The 21048-nt window shown below is 42.7% G+C and overlaps 1 long non-coding RNA gene across 1 annotated transcript; it reads right to left on the reverse strand.

Annotated features, from left to right (window-relative positions):
* Positions 1 to 7394: 7394 nt before the first annotated feature.
* Positions 7395 to 19304, reverse strand: LOC122464205. Its single transcript, XR_006288145.1, has 4 exons — positions 19197 to 19304; positions 18254 to 18384; positions 17885 to 17941; positions 7395 to 7615 (listed from the first exon to the last, which is right to left on the reverse strand). It is a non-coding gene; the product is annotated as an uncharacterized LOC122464205 (long non-coding RNA).
* Positions 19305 to 21048: the final 1744 nt, after the last annotated feature.

Below are 21048 nucleotides of genomic sequence, written 5' to 3' on the forward strand. Positions count from 1 at the left end.
AAGTCAAATTATAATAATGTGATTTTTTTACTGAAGTAGGGCAAATACACAGCACACTGAACCTTTGCATGAATTATACATGAGACTTTATGGATGACTTACCTTAATTTGAACAACACAGACAATAAAGAAAAAATCTGTAACTAGATTTCTGCAGAGGAAAAAGAAGCAAGAATCAGATTTGTGATCACTCTTTTTGACACTGACATCCCTGCTTTGTAATCATGCTAAAAATGCTTTTGTAAACAAAGCTGTTTCTGTTTTGTTGTCCTCCTTCATGTTAACTAAACCTTGGGTTTTTTCTCTTTGTGTTTTCATTATAGTATTTTTATGCCAGACTCTTTGTAAGCTGCTTTAAGAAAAAGTCATTCTCTTTAATGGCAAACTGTAAAGCCATTGTGGAAACAACAAATAAAATGTGTAGAAACATGAATCCTGAAGACAAAGCACAAGAGATATGTTCAGATCTAAAAATTGCTGATCATGCAGAAAAAAGGAGTCATTTTGACAGTCATTTCACTGCTAGAATTTTTGGCTTCAATGTGCAAAGCATTAAGGACCACATTTTATCATGGGCTGCCTCACTTTTGATGGTGCATTTGCACCTTCATTTTTTCAGCTCCAGTTGCATCACAAACACCCCAAAATTATCTTGATTCCAAAGGGTAGGATGTACTTTCTGGGAGACCTAAATCCAGATCCCCAGTGCTTGAGATATGCTCAGGAAAACAATGAGCGAGGAAGCTACACAAATACTTGCACGCAGGGGCGCCAGAATGCAGGGGCCAGGGGGCCATATCCCCATCACTTTTAAAAGTGGGAGGGTTATGCCCTCCCACTTTTTACTGGCTGTAAGGGAGAGTCAGGGGAGGGGAGGAGTGGAGCAAGCAGGGGGCGGGGTCTTGCAGGGGAAGAGGAGTAGGAACATGGGTGGGAGGTATGGGGGGCAGGAACATGGTTCAGAGGCTGGTGGCCCCCCACTTTTAGGGAGCTTCCATTCCTCCTGCTTACATGGCCCCTGTGAGAGGAAAAGGAAGGTAACTTCCCAGGGCTAACGGTACTGTTAGGGCAGGAGTTACCAGGTAGTACTGTTACACAGTCTTACATTCTTTTTACATGTATGAACAGGGTACAGTTTTCAGTGAACAGTGTATAGTTTAAAACAAACAAAGGGAAGTATTATTTCACACAACGCACAGTCAATCTGTGGAACTCCTTGGCAGAGGATGTTGTGAAGGCCAAGACTTTAACAGGGTTAAAAAAAATAACTAGATAAATTCATGGAGGATAGGTCCATCAATCGCTATTAGCCAGGATGGGCAGGGATGGTGTCCCTAGCCTCTGTTCGCCAGAAGCTGGGAATGGGCAACAGGGGATGGATCACTTGATGATTCCCTGTTCTGTTCATTCCCTCTGGGGTACCTGGCATTGGCCACTACTGGAAGACAGGACACTGGGCTAGAGGGATCTTTGCCCAGTATGGCCGTTCTTATGTTTTTATGTTCCTCAAAAAAATGCCTGTTGTTTAGTTTTGTGATATGTCTTCTTTTTGGGTGAGCTGGGTCAAGCAGCAAGAGAGTTTGTGTTCTGCCTTAATCTCTCTAACTAAAGTCAAATCTTGAGGCTCCTTCAAAACCAGACACTGGTGTTTAGATTGAGATTAAGGGAATAGGATATTGACTATGTACTGTTTGTGACCACCTCTGTTCCAGGACTGGGGTACATAGTGAAATAAAACAAGATAAACTAAGAATGTACCCAGACTCCCCAGTACTAATTTCTTCTCCAACAGAAAACCTAGCTCACTTTGTGGGGGAATATAAAGGTCAAGTTATGAGGTCAAGTTCACTTTCAAGGCCCTCTGTGCCCTATCTCCGCTCTGCCTATCAATCTCAACTGTTGAGAGGTCAACTCCCAACTCTGATTGGCTCATAATGCCAACTTCCATCATCTACTTGTTAAATTTTCAAACAAGCATGTTCTTGCATTCTCCCATGCTGCCCCTCATGCATGGGAGGAGCCTCACATAAACATTCATTAAACCTACTCATTATCCTCCTCAAAACTCTCCTTTGTTGTGATGCTTATAAAAAAGCTTGAATATGGTTGATTGGTGTGCTGTGACCATTTTTGATCATGTTGACCTGTATTGTTTCCTTGTACTCCCTCCCACATCCTGACTCTCTCCTTGAGTTCAAGAACATATCAGGTTCAGGCTGTCAGGACAGGAAAGCAACAAGGACAATGCCAACCTCCATGCAGGCCCCAAAGTTAAAATGGAAACACTCGATGTGATTCCAAGAGGCCCAGCTATCTAGCTGCAATGTGATTCCTTGGGGTGAATTAGACTCAGATATACTCGTTACAAACAGCAGGAACAATCTGATAATATACAATGAGAGTATAAGGCAGCCTGCAACAAAACGTGCCCTCCTAATAACTATCCCAAAAAATAACAGATGGTATCAACTGAAGTTTGTGGTGGTGGGTGGTAAGCACAACAGATCCTTTTTGGGGAACAGAGAGATCATCACAGAACAGAGACAGAGAACCACCCAGGGACCAACCCCACAGGGAGGGAGTAGACTCCACTGAGACAGTTCACTAGACTCGGGGAAAGGTGACAGGGAGACAGAGATAGGTCACTCCCGGTGGGGTTGCCTGTTGAGGAGACCACACTATTTGAAAGACTATGTAACCAGCTGAGTATGTGGTAAAGACAAGACTCCAACTCTGCTATGATATCAACCTCTAGCCAAAGGGACATGGAGTGGATGTCTGGGCACCAATTATTTGTGTTTAATGTTTGTATTAAAATGTTTGTATAACAGGGAAAATGTATCATCTTCAGTGGACCCGTATGGTGAGTTGCCTGCCTGGTGTGAAGGTTGCAGATCTCTCGAGGCATCTAGATAGACTTCTGTGTAGTGCTGGGGAGGAGCCGGTGGTCGTGGTACATGTAGGTACCAATGACATAGGGAAGCGTAGGAGAGACGTCCTGGAGGCCAAATTTAGGCTGCTAGGAAAGAGACTGAAATCCAGGACCTCTGTGGTGGCATTCTCAGAAATGGTACCAGTTCCACGCGCAGGGCCAGGTGGGCAGGCAGAGCTTCAGAGTCTCCATGCGTGGATGAGACGATGGTGTAGAGAGGAGGGGTTTAGATTTCTTAGGAACTGGGGAAACTTTTGGGTTAGGGGGAGCCTATACAGGAAGGATGGGCTCCACCTAAACCAAAGTGGATCCAGGCTGCTGGCACTTCACATTAAAAAGGTTGCAGAGCAATTTTTAAACTGAGAGATGAGGGGGGGAAGCCGATTGCTGCAGAGGCACACGTGGATCGGACGGAGACTTCTCTTAGAGGAGAGTCTATTGATAGAGATTCTCTAGGTTTTAGTCAGGAGGAGAGGATGGAAGAGGATAAAGTGTGGGCCGGATCAGACGAGAAACATTCACATAAAGAAACTGACACATCAGAAAAGGGCAGACAAATAAACAGTGACAAATTATTAAAGTGCTTGTACACAAATGCTAGAAGTCTAAATAATAAGATGGGTGAACTAGAGTGCCTCGTGTTAAAGGAGGATATTGATATAATAGGCATCACAGAAACCTGGTGGAGTGAGGACAATCAATGGGACACAATCATTCTGGGGTACCAAATATATCGGAAGGGCAGGACAGGTCATGCTGGGGGGGCAGGGAGTGGCACTATATGTGAAAGAAAATGTAGACTCAAATGAAATAAAAATCTTAAATGAATCCACATGTTCCATAGAATCTCTATGGACAGTAATTCCACGCTCTAATAAGAATATAACAGTAGGGATCTATTATCGACCACCTGACCAGGACAGTGATAGTGACGATGAAATGCTAAGGGAGATTAGAGGGGCTATCAAAATAAAGAACTCAATAATAGTGGGAGATTTCAATTATCCCCATATTGACTGGGTACATGTCACCTCAGGATGAAATGCAGAGACAAAATTTCTCTACACTTTAAACAACTACTTCTTGGAGCAGCTGGTACAGGAACCCACAAGGGGAGAGGCAACTCTCGATCTAGTCCTGAGTGGAGCACAAGATCTGGTCCAAGAGGTAACTATAACAGGACTGCTTGGAAATAGTGACCATAATATAATAACATTTAACATTCCTGTGGTGAGAAGAACACCTCAGCAGCCCAACACTGTGGCATTTAATTTCAGAAAGGGGAACTATGCAAAAATGAGGAGGTTAGTTAAACGGAAATTAAAAGGTACAGTGACTAGAGTGAAACCCCTGAAAGCTGCATGGACACTTTTCCAAGACACTATAATAGAGGCTCAACTTAAATGTATACCCCAAATTAAAAAACACAGTAAAAGAGAGCCACCGTGGCTTAACAACCATGTAAAAGAAACAGTGAGAGATAAAAAGGTATCTTTTAAAAAGTGGAAGTCAAATCCTAGTGAGGTAAATAGAAAGGAGCACAAACACTGCCAAATTAAGTGTAAAAATGTAATAAGAAAAGCCAAAAAGGAGTTTGAAAAACAGCTAGCCAAAACCTCAAAAGGTAATAACAAAATGTTTTTTAAGTACATCAGAAGCAGGAAGCCTGCTAAACAATCAGTGAGGCCCCTGGACGATCAAGATACACAAGGAGCACTTAAAGACGATAAAGTCATCACAGAGAAACTAAATGAATTCTTTGCTTCAGTCTTCATGGCTGAGGATGTTAGGGAGATTCCCAAACCTGAGCCGTCTTTTGTAGGTGACAAATCTGAGGAATTGTCACAGATTGAAGTGTCACTAGAGGAGGTTTTGGAATTAATTGAGAAACTTAACAGTAGCAAGTCACCAGGACCAGATAGCATTCACCCAAGAGTTTTGAAAGAACTCAAATGTGAAATTGCGGAACTATTAACTATGGTTTGTAACCTGTCCTTCAAATCAGCTACTGTACCCAATGACTGGAAGAGAGCTAATGTAAACACCAATATTTAAGAAGGGCTCTAGAGGTGATCCTGGCAATTACAGACCGGTAAGTCTAACATCAATACCAGGCAAATTAGTTGAAACAATAGTAAAGAATAAAATTGTCAGACACATAGAAGAATATAAATTGTTGCGCAAAAGTCAACATGGTTTCTGTAAAGGGAAATCATGTCTTACTAATCTATTAGAGTTCTTTGAGGGATCAACAAACATTGGACAAGGGGGATCCAGTGGACATAGTGTACTTAGATTTCCAGACAGCCTTTGACAAGGTCCCTCACCAAAGGCTCTTACGTAAATTAAGTTGTCATGGGATAAGAGGGAAGATCCTTTCACTGATTGAGATGGTTAAAAGACAGGGAACAAAGGGTAGGAATAAATAGTAAATTTTCAGAATGGAACGGGGTAACTAGTGGTGTTCCCCAAAGGTCAGTGCTAGGACCAATCCTATTCAACTTATTCATAAATGATCTGGAGAAAGGGGTGAACAGTGAGGTGGCAAAGTTTGCAGATGATACTAAACTGCCCAAGACAGTTAAGACCAAAGCAGATTGTGAAGAACTTCAAAAAGATCTCACAAAACTAAGTGATTGGGCAACAAAATGGCAAATGAAATTTAATGTGGATAAATGTAAAGTAATGCACATTGGAAAAAATAACCCCAACTACACATACAATATGATGGGGGCTAATTTAGCTACAACTAATCAGGAGAAAGATCTTGGAGTCATCATGGATAGTTCTCTGAAGACGTCCACGCAGTGTGCAGAGACAGTCAAAAAAAAAACAAACGGGATGTTAGGAATCATTAAAAAAGGGATAGAGAATAAGACGGATAATATCTTATTGCCCTTAAATGCATGGTATGCCCACATCTTGAATACTGCATACAGATGTGGTCCCCTCATCTCAAAAAAGATATACTGGCATTAGAAAAGGTTCAGAAAAGGGCAACTAAAATGATGAGGGGTTTGGAACAGGGCCCATATGAGGAGAGATTAAAGAGGCCAGGACTTTTCAACTTGGAAAAGAGAGCATTAAGGGGGGATATGATAGAGGTATATAAAATCATGAGTTGTGTGAAGAAAGTGAATAAGGAAAAGTTATTTACTTCTTCCCATAATATAAGTACTAGGGGTCACCAATTGAAATTAATGGGAAGCAGGTTTAAAACAAATAAAAGGAAGTTCTTCTTCACTCAACACACAGTTAACCTGTGGAACTCTTTGCCTGAGGAGGTTGTGAAGGCTAGGACTATAACAGGGTTTAAAAGAGAACTGGATAAATTCATGGAGGTTAAGTCCATCAATGGCTATTAGCCAGGATGGGTAAGGAATGGTGTCCCTAGGCTCTGTTTGTCAGAGGGTGGAGATGGATGGCAGGAGAGAGATCACTTGATCATTACCTGTTAGGTTCACTCCCTCTGAGGCACCTGGCATTGGCCACTGTCGGTAGACAGGATACTGGGCTGGAGGGACCTTTGGTCTGACGCAGTATAGCCATTCTTATGTTCTTATGGAACTGGAGTCAGAAGGCCAAGTCCTCTGGAGGGGCTGTTATTGATGGGACACCAAGAAAAACAGGGAATGTGCCAAGTGATGCTGGAAGTTACACAACCACAGGGGCAGTGCAGTGCATGGGATTTAATGAAGTTGCACTTGTTCAACTTAACCTGCATTCAGCTTCACTCTTTGCTAATGAAACAATTCCCACAAGATATCACTGTTTGAAGCAATGCTGGCATATTTTTGGCTTCTTGCAAGGTTGTGGAATACTTTCTCTCTTTTTGTATAGACAATTTAATTTATAATGAAGGCTCAGTGAGTTTCCCCTCCTCTGTGCTGGATAATCCTCATTCTTCAGTTCTAGCACACTTTGTGCTGAGCCTGATTTGAATTTTTTATATAGGCAAATTCCAAACCACGCTAGGTCACTTTCTGCAGGTGCTCTGGGTGACATGTAAGAAAACATTGTCCTCTACTTTTTCTGCACCTGCATGCATCCCTTTTGCAAGTCAAATTTACAACCTTAGAGGCAAACATCATTAAGTTCTTATACCAGATAGATAATGTAAAGCTTTCTCAGCTTAAAATTCCCCAAACTTAATCCAAAATTTGTATGCATATCTAGCTTTTTGAATACATTTGTAATTACAGCTGCCTCTCTGGACTGCAGTATTTTTGTCCAGTTATTTATTAAAGATGAAACATCAGCAGCTGAATGGCTTGGACTGAGATTTGAACAGCACTGATTAGCCCAGGTGGCTCTGAGTTGGGAGGGTGTCAGGGAATCATATATGAATTAGAACTCACCAAAATTCCACAACTGATGTGAAGCAAGCAAGCAAAACACATACACCCCCCCATCATGTACGGATAAGGGCATCAGATAATGAACTTCAGGACTACTGAGAATACTACCAAGATTTGTTCATTTCAATTTTGGTGACTGCCCTCAACTGAAATTTGGATGAACAAGTATATATTGTTCCATTCATCCCACTATTCATAGTTGCACTGGTTGGAATTAGGACGTTCCATTGCTCCACCACTGTTCAGGTACTCCAGTTCCTCTCATCCACGGCTGGAAGAAGATTCAAGATTCCTGGCCTGGGACAGCATTACCCTCACTGGATTGCTGTGGAAAGCACGAGAAAATCATTGTTTTGCCCCCAATCCATGGAGGAGCAAGAAAGGAAAAATCTCAACCCATACTAGGCCCCAGGGGACTTGGGGAAGAAGACACATCAAGTTGTACAAAGATGGGATAAAGATATGTGTCATTCACAACCAGTTAGAATCCTCTTTGTGCACCATTACTAAAGTGCTAGTGACTGGTGAACCTGAAAGCTTGGCATTACATTTGTCTCAGATAAGCACCTAAGAGTTTGGATGCATATCTGATACTCCCCCCATCCCCTTGTAGTCTGACCTCCTTTGTAACAAAGGCCACAGAACTTCCCTGAATTAATTCCTGTTTGAACTAGAGCATAGCTTTAAAAACAATCCAATTTGATTTAAAATTTGCCAGTGATGAAGAATCCACCACAACCCTTGGTAAATTGTTCCAATGGTTAATTACCGTCACTGTTAATTTGCACGTTATTTCTAGTCTGAATCTGTGAAGCTTCAACTTCCAACCATTGGATCTTGTTATACCTTTGTCTGCTACACTGAAGAACCTTTTATCATCATTTATTTGTTCCCCAGGCAGGCACTTACAGACTACGATCGAGACTCCCCTTAACATTGTCTTTTGTTAAACTCAACAGATTGAGTTTTGAGATTTCAATTATTTCAGTTCAGTTTAACGCCAGTGTGAATTTGTCCCATTATATTTCATTGATACAGTTTTTCTTTCTTTGACTGGAGTTGGACTTGACTTTGGTATATATGCACAACCATTGTTTATTAGCGTTATTACTATTTGTTTTACGTTAGGGCTTGTTAGGATATAGATATTCAGGCCTGTCTGCAAAGGCCTGTACTTTAAGAATTTAGGTGTATTCTTATCACTTGGCTAGTTAGAGGTATAAAAGAAAGAATCAAAATCACTGTCTGCCAGTGTAAGGTCCTTCTCTTACTGTGACAGTCTGAGGCCCTGTTCTTAGGCTAAGGCCTTTGGCTAAGCAACAGAGGCAGCCATAAGCTGGGAAGCGAACGGTCACATCCTCACATCCCAAACTAGTCACACTGAAATAAGGTGCTATTGGGCTGTTAGGAATACAATCATGTCCTGATAATGCCTATCCCCTCCAGAAAAAGGGAAGAGCCTAGAAGATGTAAAAGGAAACTTAGTTTGATAGCATCCTGTCTGGCAAGAACTCACTTATCAATAGCTGGGATGTGAAATCCTCACTTCGGTATTGTTTTGTCATTATAGTTCCCACTTTGCTATTGTTTGTCTGTATAATCTCTGTCTGGTCCTGTGGTTGTTTCTGTCTGCTGTATAATTAATTTTGCTGGGTGTAAACTAATTAAGGTGGTGGGATATAACTGGTTACATAATCATGTTACAATATGTTAGGATTGGTTAGTTAAATTTCAGGAAAATGATTGGTTAAGGAACAGCTAAGCAGAACTCAAGTTTTTCTATATAGTCTGCAGTCAATCAGGAAGTGTGTGTATGGGGGGGGGGGGAATGGGAACAGGGAATGGGGTGGGGGGAATTGGAATCATGTTTAGCTAAGGGCAGGAATGGGAACAGGGACACAGGCGTAAGGCTCTGTGGTGTCAGAGCTGGGAAGGGGGACACTAAGGAAGGAAACTGGAATCATGCTTGCTGGAAGTTTACCCCAATAAACATTGAATTGTTTGCACCTTTGGACTTCGGGTATTGTTGCTCTCTGTTCATGCGAGAAGGACCAGGGAAGTAAGTGGGTGAAGGAATAAGCCCCCTAACAGGGCTCACATACTCTAGGTGATGTGCCGCAAACACACAGAAATTCCTGGTTCCTGCTCTTGAAGACCGTAAACTATTATTTGTCCACCTAAAAACCGGTGGATTTTTGTTTGCAGATATGCCAGCCTCCATTACTATTTTCCATAAATAGAAACATTAATTGATTGGAATATCTTGAAATACCACCACTTTCTTCTTGCGTGCAGCTGTGGAGCCCACAGGCTATGGCACATGTTTAATCTACCCATCCATTGTACAATGCCTCCTTTGAAGGTTGAGTGCCCTCGTCATACTGGGTGTCACAGTGTGTTACCAGCTTCATTGAAAAAGGAATTTAAAAAATGATGTCTCTGGTCAGCTTTAGTTCTATAAGTGGGTGGAAAGAAAGGGGGAGAGGCCAGAGAGTCGATTTTTTTTTCAGAGCCAGTTCCTCTATCACCACTAGACACGAGAGAGAAACCACATTTTTTTGCATTTTCATTTCCCCCATATGCAGTTAGCTAACTTTATGTTTCTCAACCTCATTAAGCTTGGATTTGAGCTGACTGTCTTGAGGAATATAGCAGCTCAGAATTAATGATGGCATATTGCTTAAAAAAGAAAGCAGACATATTGTTAATGATGACATATTGCTGAAAACCGTACCACCGTTCGTAAGACTGCTGAAAATTTGAAATCTACAGTACGGCTTCAATAATTGGAGAGGGCCAAGTTCAATCCCATGCAGGTCCACTCTGAGCTGCTCTGGGAGGCTCTGTTTCCACTGTTATCATATCTGATATGCATCATTACTTTTTGCATGCTAAGCTTCAGTATCTAATGGGGCATTGTGATAACCAGCCAGAATTGCAAGGAGATGCAGCTTCCTCTTTTCCCTTCAAATTGAATTTAGCTATGGAAGAGGTTAGAACAAAGACAGAGAATATCTACCTACCAAATCCACCCCAGAACGTTTATGCAACAAATATCTGGTCAGGAATAATATGAAGGACAGTGAGGTCCCCGCAGCACAGAGAAGGGGTTAAGGAGAGCTTTTGGGCCCCGCTAGCCCCACACTGCTACACCTGGAGGGGGAATAAAAGGAGAGAGCCTGGCTCAGTTTGGGGCTAACTGGCCAGGGAGGAGGGAAGGCTCTGCTTGCTGTGTTGCGGAGACAGACCTGCTAGCCGGAGCAGTCACCGGGGAGGAACAGTGAGACCTCAAAGAGCAAACTCCACTTGAAACAGAAACTGTTTGGGAACCAAGCCCAAAGGGGTCTTAGTCCATTACTGGAGCTCATCACTGTCTCCATGAGGGCTTTCATATCTCTCTGGTTTCATACCTAGTGAGAATGTTGGTCATAGGGCCCTGCTCCCTTCATATTTCTTCCAAGTCCAAGCTGAGCTGTAAGAGAGAAGCATAATCTACCACAGCAAGTGGAGTAATCTCAGCTTTCTCATCTCACTTATGAATTATGAATAACTGCTCCCTTGGACTAAGCCTGGGAAGCCTTAACAAAACAGATGTAAACCAGGAAACATCAGTAGGAGAAACACCAGGGATTTTGGTGTTTCTTTATTCAGGGGAAAGCTTTCTAGGCTATTTTGGTCCTCACAGATTTCATTCATTTTAGTCCTTTGGAAGAAAGAGAGAAACATCTTTCTGGGCATTCAGTTTTCTGGAAGATGTCAGGTGTTCCCATGTACAATGGCCCATGAACTATCCCTATGCTCATCTGCCAGAGAAGAACAAATAAGTAGCCAGTTCAATGACTGTCACCTGAGGACCTCTCTGACAATATATTCATTGCTGTCGTCTTTCCTCGAAGCTTACTTTTTAAATACTTTGGGTCACATGTTCCCATTGGTGCATGCTTACTTCTCCTATTGTTATCTTGTTGCATACCTGTATCTGGGGTCAGGATTTGGCCCCATAGTAACTGTATTTTTACCATCATATATTGTATACCAGAATGTTTTACTGCTTCTTATAACATTATGATGATTGCTGCTTTGTGCTCTGCAATACTCAGGAAAAGACAAGGGGTAAAACCTTCCCAAAAGCCTAGATACCATATTGAGGATGTGGGCATAAGTGACTTATGAGCCAAAGTCCCATTGACTTTCTGTGAGATTTAAGGACCTAAGCCATTTTTTAAAAATATGGGATTTAGGCACTTTTGAAATTTTACCCCAAGGTCTTTGCCTCAATTAATTTAACCTGAGGCCCATATCCTGCATCAGTTAAAGTCAGTTCCAAGACTAACACCATCTTCATCCTTATCTGCATGAATTTAAAAGTGCACCCTCACCATGATGTGCCTTGCCACTTCTTATCATTTACTCCTCAGGGAGAGCAGTGCCAAGCCACAAATTATCCAAGCAATACAACTGGGACACCATGTGTTCTGAACAGGACCAAATTATATCAACTCTAAGGCTCTCCATTCAAAAACGCACTTAAGCACACGCTTAACTTGAATTGTGAGAGTAACCATATTCAAGTCAAGCTGAGTTAAGCATGTCCTTAAATATAATATGCTCAAGTGCTTTGTTTAAAATGGGTCCTACAGGCAGTGAAAATTTGCTGTCAGGGCCCATTTCAAAACCCACTGAAGCCAATGGGAGACTTTCCATTGATTTCGATGGCTTTGAGTCAGATCTCAATAGTGGTGTGGTGTCTGATTTACTGTCCTATTGAAGTAAATGGAAAAAAAAATTGACACTGGATTCCTTGGTAAATGAAGAGATTTAGTGGAAGAAGAGGAGTCAAATGAGGAGAGGGTGTTCATTTGGTGCTCAAAGAGGGACAGGAATTTTAAGCACAAGAAGCAACGCAGAGGAAGGTCTGAATATGAGAGTAGGAGATGGACATATAAAAGGGAGTTAGAAAGTCTTGGAAGCAAGTAAATAGCAAGAATAGGAGAAAGAGAAAATGGGAACTCTGATGGGAGTGGGGACAAAGACCTGCAGAGACATGAGAAGCAGCTTGAACTTCATATGAAAGATCTCATGTACTTTTAATATCATTGCACATTGTTTTTGTTTCTTATGTACTGTGTTGCCTTACATGCTGAAAAATCTTCAATCAACAAAACAAATGAAGAAAAGAAAGGTCTCAGACTCCCGAGTCTTTTAATAACAGACCTCATCCCCCCCAGCTTCATTTTACCATTTACAAGTGACTGTTTCCTTGATGAAGAGCCTGTGGTTACCTAATCAGTAGGGTTGCATGAGTACTGAAAAAGGTCAGCACAGCCAGGTAAATTCCACCCACTCCCCCTTTCTTCCTTTGTTTCCCATTGCCATGTAAGAGGCCGTTCGTGCTCTCTGAAAATGGCAGTCTGGCTGGGTGTGCAAAGAACAGTAATAATTATTATTACGATTAGAATCATCTTGGGTTTTGAGGCTTTTCATGTGATATCAAAGTTTTGTTGCTATGGAGAGGTGAAATTAAGAAAAGGAACATTACTGCTGAACATCAGGAAAAGTTAGTGAGATTTATTAGCTTGTCGAATAATCTCCCAAGGAAATGGAGGAAACCACATAGCTAGGGGCTTTTTATATGAGACTGGATCATTTCTTTACTGTGCTAGAATGCTTTAATGCTGTCTCCTATCTCCCCCTCTCTTTACTGTTGGGAAGCAGTCCCTATCAAAATTTGCTAAACCACCACCACCGTATCTTTGAAATCTGTCTATAAAAGCTACTTGTGCCTGGATGACTATAAGTCCTACTGCCAGCCCTTGGTTAAGTTAAGGGCCACCTGTGACTACTAATTTATGCAAACACACCTGTGTCTTCTGTTACCATGCCCTCCTATTCCAATCCCTTCATTTGTTTCTGTTGCATACTGCCTAAATCCCAGACAGTGAGCTCTCTGGGGTAGGCCCTGTATAATTCCTCATAAAATAAGCCTTTAATGCCAGCTTGGAATTCCTAGGCACTACTGCAATAGAAATAATAATTAATAGGAACAGAAGAATTATTGTATGGAACAATCCTGCCCAGTGGGGAATAGTCTAGGACTATATCCTAATGCCTTTTTGCCACCCTTAGTTTCTATGATAATAAATGTTTTGTTATTTCTGTCTAGACCTAGGGGAGCCTGTTAGGATATAGATATTCAGGCCTGTCTGTAAAGGCCTGTACTTTAAGAATTTAGGGGTATTCTTATTACTTGGCTAGTTAGAGGTATAAAAGAAAGAATCAAAATCACTGTCTGCTGGTGTAAGGGCCGTCTCTTACTGTGACAGTTTGAGGCCCTGTGCTTAGGCTAAGGCCTTTGGCTAAGCAGCAGAGGCAGCCATAAGCCAGGAAGCGAACAGTCACATCCTCACATTCCAAACTAGCCACATTGAAAGAAGGTGCTATTGGGCTGTTAGGAATACAATCCTGTCCTGAATACAATCCTGTCCTGATAATTCCTATCACCTCCAAAGAAAGGGAAGTGCCTAGAAAATGTAAAAGGAAACTTAGTTTGATAGCATCCTGTCTGGCAAGAACTCACTTATCAATAGCTGGGATGTGAAATCCTCACTTCTGTATTGTTTTGTCATTAGAGTTCCCACTTTGCTATTGTTTGTCTGTATAATCTCTGTCTGGTTCTGTGATTGTTCCTGTCTGCTGTATAATTAATTTTGCTGGGTGTAAACTAATTAAGGTGGTGGGATATAATTGGTTACATAATCATGTTACAATATGTTAGGATTGGTTAGTTAAATTTCAGGAAAAGGATTGGTTAAGGTATAGCTAAGCAGAACTCAAGTTTTACTATATAATCTGTAGTCAATGAGGAAGTGAGGGGGCGTGGGTGGGAGGGAGGGGGCGTGGGTGGGAGATGGGAACAGGGAATGGGGGTAAGGAAATTGGAATCATGTTTTGCTAAAGGGGGAGATGGGAACAGGGAATGGGAGTGGGGAAACTGGAATCCTGTTTTGCTAAGGGCAGGAATGGGAACAGGGACACAGGTGTAAGGCTCTGTGGTGTCAGAGCTGGGAAGGAGGATACTAAGGAAGGAAACTGGAATCATGCTTGCTGGAAGTTCACCCCAATAAACATCGAATTGTTTGCACCTTTGGACTTCGGGTATTGTTGCTCTCTGTTCATGCGAGAAGGACCAGGGAAGTGAGTGGGTGAAGGAATAAGCCCCCTAACAGAGCCTAGAAAAATTGGAAGTACAGAGTATGTGGAATTCCAAATATACAGCATAGAGGTGGGGTTTTCTAAAGGGCTCCATGTTAGCCCAAATCTGCTCACATCAAGCTCAATGGCAAAACTACCACTGACTTCAAGGGGAGCAGAGACAGACTTTGCATCTAACTCTGTGTCTCCTGCCCCTTAAGCCTGTGTAGATGATACATTAAGGTAGTCGTTCTCAACCTTTTTTCAATTGTGGACCCCTAAATGGAGGCGCAGATCTCTTTGGAAATCTTAGACATAGTCTGTGGACCCTCCAGGGTCTGTGGAGCACAGGCTGAGAACCACTGCATTAAGGAACCCATATTCATATTTTAATAAATACTTTATAAAGTGTTCAGTGGGTCTATTTCTACATCTGTATCCCATGACATGACAACAAACACGCCTCAGACCTAGTTTCACATTTCCAAGTTAATCAAACATGCATCAGTGGCCTGATTTGGATCTCAAACTGGGTGGTGTTTCAGTTCCACCAGAGGAGTCCCTCAAAAGACAAGTACTGTACTTACAATGGCGCCATAGGAGCTACTGTACTCTGGCTGAGGAATGTGGTAAGCTATTGTGAGCCCTAAATTATAAAGACACTGACCAGGTTCAGAGGAGCAGCCGTGTTAGTCTGTATTCGCAAAAAGAAAAGGAGTACTTGTGGCACCTTAGTCTCTAACGTGCCACAAGTACTCCTTTTCTTTTTGACCAGGTTCAGTTTGCAAGCCATGCATCACCATGTTCAACCAGGCTCCTTTTCTCTAAGAACAGTTCAACCAGCCCCACTTCAAACGTGCAATAAAGACTAAGTGAGCCCATCCTGTGGGCAGGGTTTTAATGTCTTTTCCCTTTTAAGGGGCAAAGTATCAAACCTGGGTGGCCACACCATCTCCAAGTGCACCTTCTGTAAATGCACAAGCCATCTGCAAAACTGAGCACATAGGTGCGCACTTACACATTGGACACCCAAATGCAGGCTTAGTATGTGCGTAAAATGTTGGGGGTAATTCTAATACCCTAAAGGAGTTGTCAAAAAGTCAGAGGAGGAGCAACTGGAAATAAAAGTGATTTAATCTCTTGTGCTAAGCGGAAATGTTTGTCGCAGCCAGAACACAGGCTCATTCTACAGTCACACATAATGCAGTTTAAGGTGTGTCTCCAGCACAGATCAGGTAGGTGTACAAATACTAGCTTTGATCAAGTTATTTCATTAAAAACAGCAGTGCAACCATAGCTGCGTGGGCAGTGGCAAAGGCCAGCCCCACAAGTATGTACCACTCCATTATCTTGCCAGGATCACTGATAGGCCTATAATTATCTAGGCCATACCATTTACCCTTTTTTAAATATTGGCACAATATTAGCTTTCTGCCAGTCTTTTGGAACTTCCCCAGTTTTCCAAGATGTCTACTTGTTTGCACATTATAAATGTGATCAAGTCATGACCACTTCAACCTAAACTTCCGTTCATTTTTAGTTCTGTAATCAGTTCCTCTTTATCTGTCAAGACGAGGTCTAATGAAGAATTCCCCCATGCTGGTTGCAACACTTTCTGAGTCAGGAAATTGTCATCTATCATGTTTAGAAATTCCAAGGATGCTTTAGTACTGGCAGCATGAGACCTCCAGCATGTGTCACTCAAATTCAAGTCCCCAATGATACTGCAGCTTTTCTTCCTACACATTGTAGATAGGTACGTAAGGAGCCAGTCATCCTGTTGGCTAGTTTGATTTGGTCATCTATAGGTGACACCAGCTAATACCCCCCATCTTCTGTTTCATCTGTAAGGACACAGAGGAAAATAATCTTGAATCCTTATGGATCAGAGTTATCCGTAACTCAGAATCAGGTAATGCCATTTTTGACAGAGTGCCACTACCCCTCTCATTTTGTCTGCTTGATCCTTCCAAAATAGTTTATAGCCATTGAGTTTAACATGCCAATCATGTGACTCATCCCATCAGGTTTCAGTAATACCAATTAAATTGACTTTATGCTCATAAACGAGCAATTCCAATTCCACTTTGTTTGTTACCAAGGCTCCTAGCATTGGTGTATAGGCAATTAAATAATTTCCTCTCTTCATGTTCTTTGGTTCTTTGATTAATTTGGTTCACAACATCTTGATTTTTGGGCTGAGTGCTCATATCTTTCCTCTTTCATCCCCTGTTTTTGTTCTTAGTTTAACACTTTATTGACTACTTTAGACAGCCCTCTCCCTGAAGACATTAGTTCCTTTTCTACTGAGGTGGCTGCTAGAGAGGCTGAGGACCCACACGGAGAGCAGGGTCCTTCAGGAATAGGCTGGCAGGAAGCTGCCTAGGTAACCAGACCTTCTGAAGAAGAGGACAACAGAGCAGAAGTCTGGGAAACAGCCTACAGGAGAGACATGGTAGGATACTGTCCAGGAAAGCAGTCAGGGATTGAGAGAAACCGATTCCAGCTACTTAATACAGGGTCCCTGAACTGGGAGTGGATGGGCCTTGGTTCTCCTACCACTGCCAGCAGAGGGGTCATTAAAGCGTGTGGAGCATTGGGGTCCAAACCCCAAGAGGCTGGAGCCCCTCAACTCTATGCTAGTGTTACTGGCCCCCTGACTCACTAGACTCCTTACCACCCTGAGAGGGGAGAGACTATTAACGATCCAGCTGCAGGGCTGGAGTCATAATGAGGAACTGCCAGACAGGGCTAAACGTTGATTGGCCGAACAAAGGAGAACCTGAGACAGACTTGCCATAATACCCACTTAATCACAGGGGAGCAAGGGGAGTGCCAGAAGCTGAAAGCAGTTCCCAGACACACTCCCAATAAACGGCGCAGATCTGTCACCCTCCCTCTGTTTTCTCACAGGAGGAATGAAAGCGTTCACAATGTGGATGTTTAAATTACCACCAATGCACAGCAGAGGTAATACCTCACTGGGTCAGGTGGCATCTCTCAGAGCTATAGCTCCAGGCTCTGTAGAGATTCACATAGAGTGGGGGAGTTTTCTGCTTTTCCCTTCGGCCTCGGTAATGCTGGTGTTGAGGATGGTTACCATTTCTTGAATGGTTAGTGTCCTTGCTCTGTACTTCTTCAGAAGCACCTGTCTTTTGGTTTCAGAGATGTAGCTAGAGAAGGGGTGGGGCAGGGGCACGGCCTTGGGGCAGGGTGCAGGTTTGGGTTTGTGTGATTAGACAGTTGGCAACCCTAAGGGACTTGGGTCCACCAGGCTGTAGAATCAGTCTCTCTCTAGCCCAAGGGATGTCTAATTAATTATAAAAAGCAGAAAACTCCAACAGGGAAGTCTGAGAAAGCAGCAATTGTAAACAGCCAGAAGACCGATGGGCAGGGTGCTCACCTTAAAAGTGGTCGATGCAGGTTTAAATCTGTGCTTTTGGAAGATCTCCTCTTCGTCCTGATGTGTAAAGGGAATTAAAAAAAAAATCTTAGCAAATTTTCACGGGATGAGAAAACCATTTCCTACCCAGCTCTGGGCCGGGCCTTTGGAGAGAAGGAAACAGGAGAATCATTGTGCTGATCTGGCACTGGAGCAGGTGAGGGAGGGAGGTTAGCACTCAGAAGGGAACCGGCAAAATAGCTTGAGAGCTGTCACTGTTAAATATGCTTACTCATGTTTCTCAGCATGTCCCGGCATATTTTCCAGCGCTCGGAAGCCAGCCTCTCCATATGCTCCCAAACAATAATTTTCAAATGCAAGCTTACTCACCGGGCCAGGTTCCCCAAGCTCTCAGATCGCTCACAGTGTTTGCTTCATTTAAGGTGACATTTCATTAAACGACCAAGGGCAGAGCTTGTTTCTCCATAGCGTGCACGTGCGTGCATGTAATAGCTTGATGACTTGTTTAAAAAAAAAAAAGAAGAAGAAATTAGTTTTTACCTTTTCAGATGTGAATCTTTCTTCCAGACACCAGCACTGAAGTGGCATGAATAAAAGCCATGTGACTTAACAGCGGCTCTGCTGCTATCATTGAAATCCATAGCCACAAATAAAACTCCTACTCGATCCTATTCCAGTTGTGTCTGAGCCAAATGGATACATTGTTGTGGGGTTACTCAGAGAGGTGATATTATCTGGTTCTCTAAGGTGACTGAAAAGTTTGAAGGTGATCACTGGTATAACATTTAATCCCAGGAACTCAAAGTATTAAATGATCTTTGCACCCCCTCAGTGAGTAAAATAAGCAGCACTGGCCCTGTTTACATATAGAGAAATAGAGGCATAGAAATGTTAAGTGACTGTCCCAAGACTGCACAGCACACCACTGGCATAGCTAGAACTCAGAAGTCCATTCCCAACCATTATAACATATTTCCTCACCACTGACTTCATCAACCCTGAATGACCAATTGCTTTACCTGGCCACGTGGAAAGTGGGGTAAAAGCCACTTTTGGAGGAGTGTTCCCTCCAGGACCACAAAGGGTTTTCCATGGATCTGTTGTTACCTGGGGTTTTCTGAACTCAAAACTATGGTAACTCATCTTTGTTTTCCAGGTGGTTTCAGGATATAAATCAATGGGGACCCAGCTCCTCTGTCTGATAAATGGTTGGTACACACAAGAGTGCTTTCACCCAAAAATCCATGTTTTTATTGATTCTAAAGCACACTTCTAAAATAACTATAATCTAGAGCACCCCAGATATAGTTACCCAAAGTCTGAGATGGGGTTGAGTGGTCAGCAGCAGGTTTCCTGTCTGTTAAACCCTATCCCAGGGCTTCTCTCCACCAGACAGACCTGTCTCCTATGCAGTCTTCTCCCCAACTGAGCTCCCTCACTCTAATTAAAAGTTCACCTCATCTGGCCAGGAGATAATTAATTAAACACCCTGTAGGTGCAGAGCATGACTAACTGGGGTTCTTTCCCTTCCATTGCAGGTGACAGGGGTAAGCCTCATCACATTTACTATGTAGGGGAGTTAAGTGGCTCTGAGTTATTTCTCTGCAGAACATCAGTAAGAGATTCTACTTGCTTTCATCTTATGGCCTCTTGGAGAACGAGAGAAATCCCCTGTGTGATTTTGGAGGGCTTTCCTGTGTGGGAAAAACATCACCTATGTCTTGATTTATATGTTATTTACTGGGGCTAATCCAACAGGAGGGACATAAATTACAATTAATTTAGTCATGTGACGATAGAGTTCCCATTTGATTCCCTGTTGGCCAGATTCCAATCCGCTTATTCATGTTGAGTAATGCCATACAATGCAAGTAGCACTACTGAAGTCAATGGAAGCCATTCTGACTCGACCGAGGTCAATGGCAGAACTCCCACTGACTTCAACACAAGACTTCTTGCAGAATAAATGACTACTCAGGCTGAGTACGGATGACAAAATCCAGGGCTGTGTGAACTACAATAGGTAAAGGAAATATGCAAATTAGTTTTAAATAGAGCTGCACCAAAACACTAGTGCCCTCTCTCTCAATCTCTCTCTCTTTCGTATACATACACAGAGAGAGAGAGAGAGAGCAAGAGAAAGCGAGCACAAATCACAATGGGCTACATCAATTTGGACCATTCTTTGCTTTCAGTCACATTATTGGAAATCAGAACTCACTCCCCAAAGTCAGTGTAATTAATCTACATTTACACCAGTACAAGTAAGGGCAGAATTTGGTCTGTTGCATTTCTTATCAATATTATTGCTTATTAGTTTTACAGAAGGAGCTAGAGGTCCAATCAGCACTGGAGCCTCCGTCTTCTACACACAGCACAGAGAGTGAGAGATGGTCCTTGCACTTAAGAGTGCATGGTTTAAATAGACAAGCCAGAGAAGAGCTGTAGGGGAAAGGGGAAACAGAGAGGCGGATGGCTTGTGCACAGCAGGGAATAGAACCCATGTCTCTGAGCTTCCAGTACACTAACCGCTAGACTATGCTACCCATTGTGTTAGCTCTGTAACTCCTTTATCTCAAAGGATAAGTGCACTCTACAAACACCAAACCTGCAGTACCCTTCCCTTCTGGAATGTAGCCACCATGGGCGTAGATGGCAACAGCCAAATGATCAGTGCACAGATTAACAGTCAGGGAATGGCTAGGACACCATGGAATCATTACTGTGTGACGGGGTCTTGAGGATATGTCTACATTGCAATTAAAAACCCACAGCTGGCCTTTGCCAGCTCACTGGGGCTCCAGGGCTCGGGCTGTGGAGCTGTTTAATTGCAGTGTAGACTCCCACGTTGCAGGTCCTAAACCCTGGGTGCCAGCCACAGATTTAAATTGGGCAGCCCCACAGCCCGAGCCCTGCTCTCTCGAGCCGGCTGACATGGGCCAGCTGCGGGTGTCTAATTGCAGTGTAGACAAACCCTGAATGTACAGGCAGAGTATGTAAGACTTCGATTTTAAGGCTTTATCAAAAAAAAAAACGTCTCTCCCCATAAACTGCGTATCTCCCATACATACACACACTTACAAAGGATTAAAAGTTAAGTCATCCCCACTAGGTTTCAAGCTTGGGGTTGCAGGGCATTGAGTTATTTCACACCTGAATGCTTA

The sequence above is a fragment of the Chelonia mydas genome, chromosome 2 (genome assembly GCF_015237465.2).
Source record: "Chelonia mydas isolate rCheMyd1 chromosome 2, rCheMyd1.pri.v2, whole genome shotgun sequence".
NCBI lineage: Eukaryota > Metazoa > Chordata > Testudines > Cheloniidae > Chelonia > Chelonia mydas.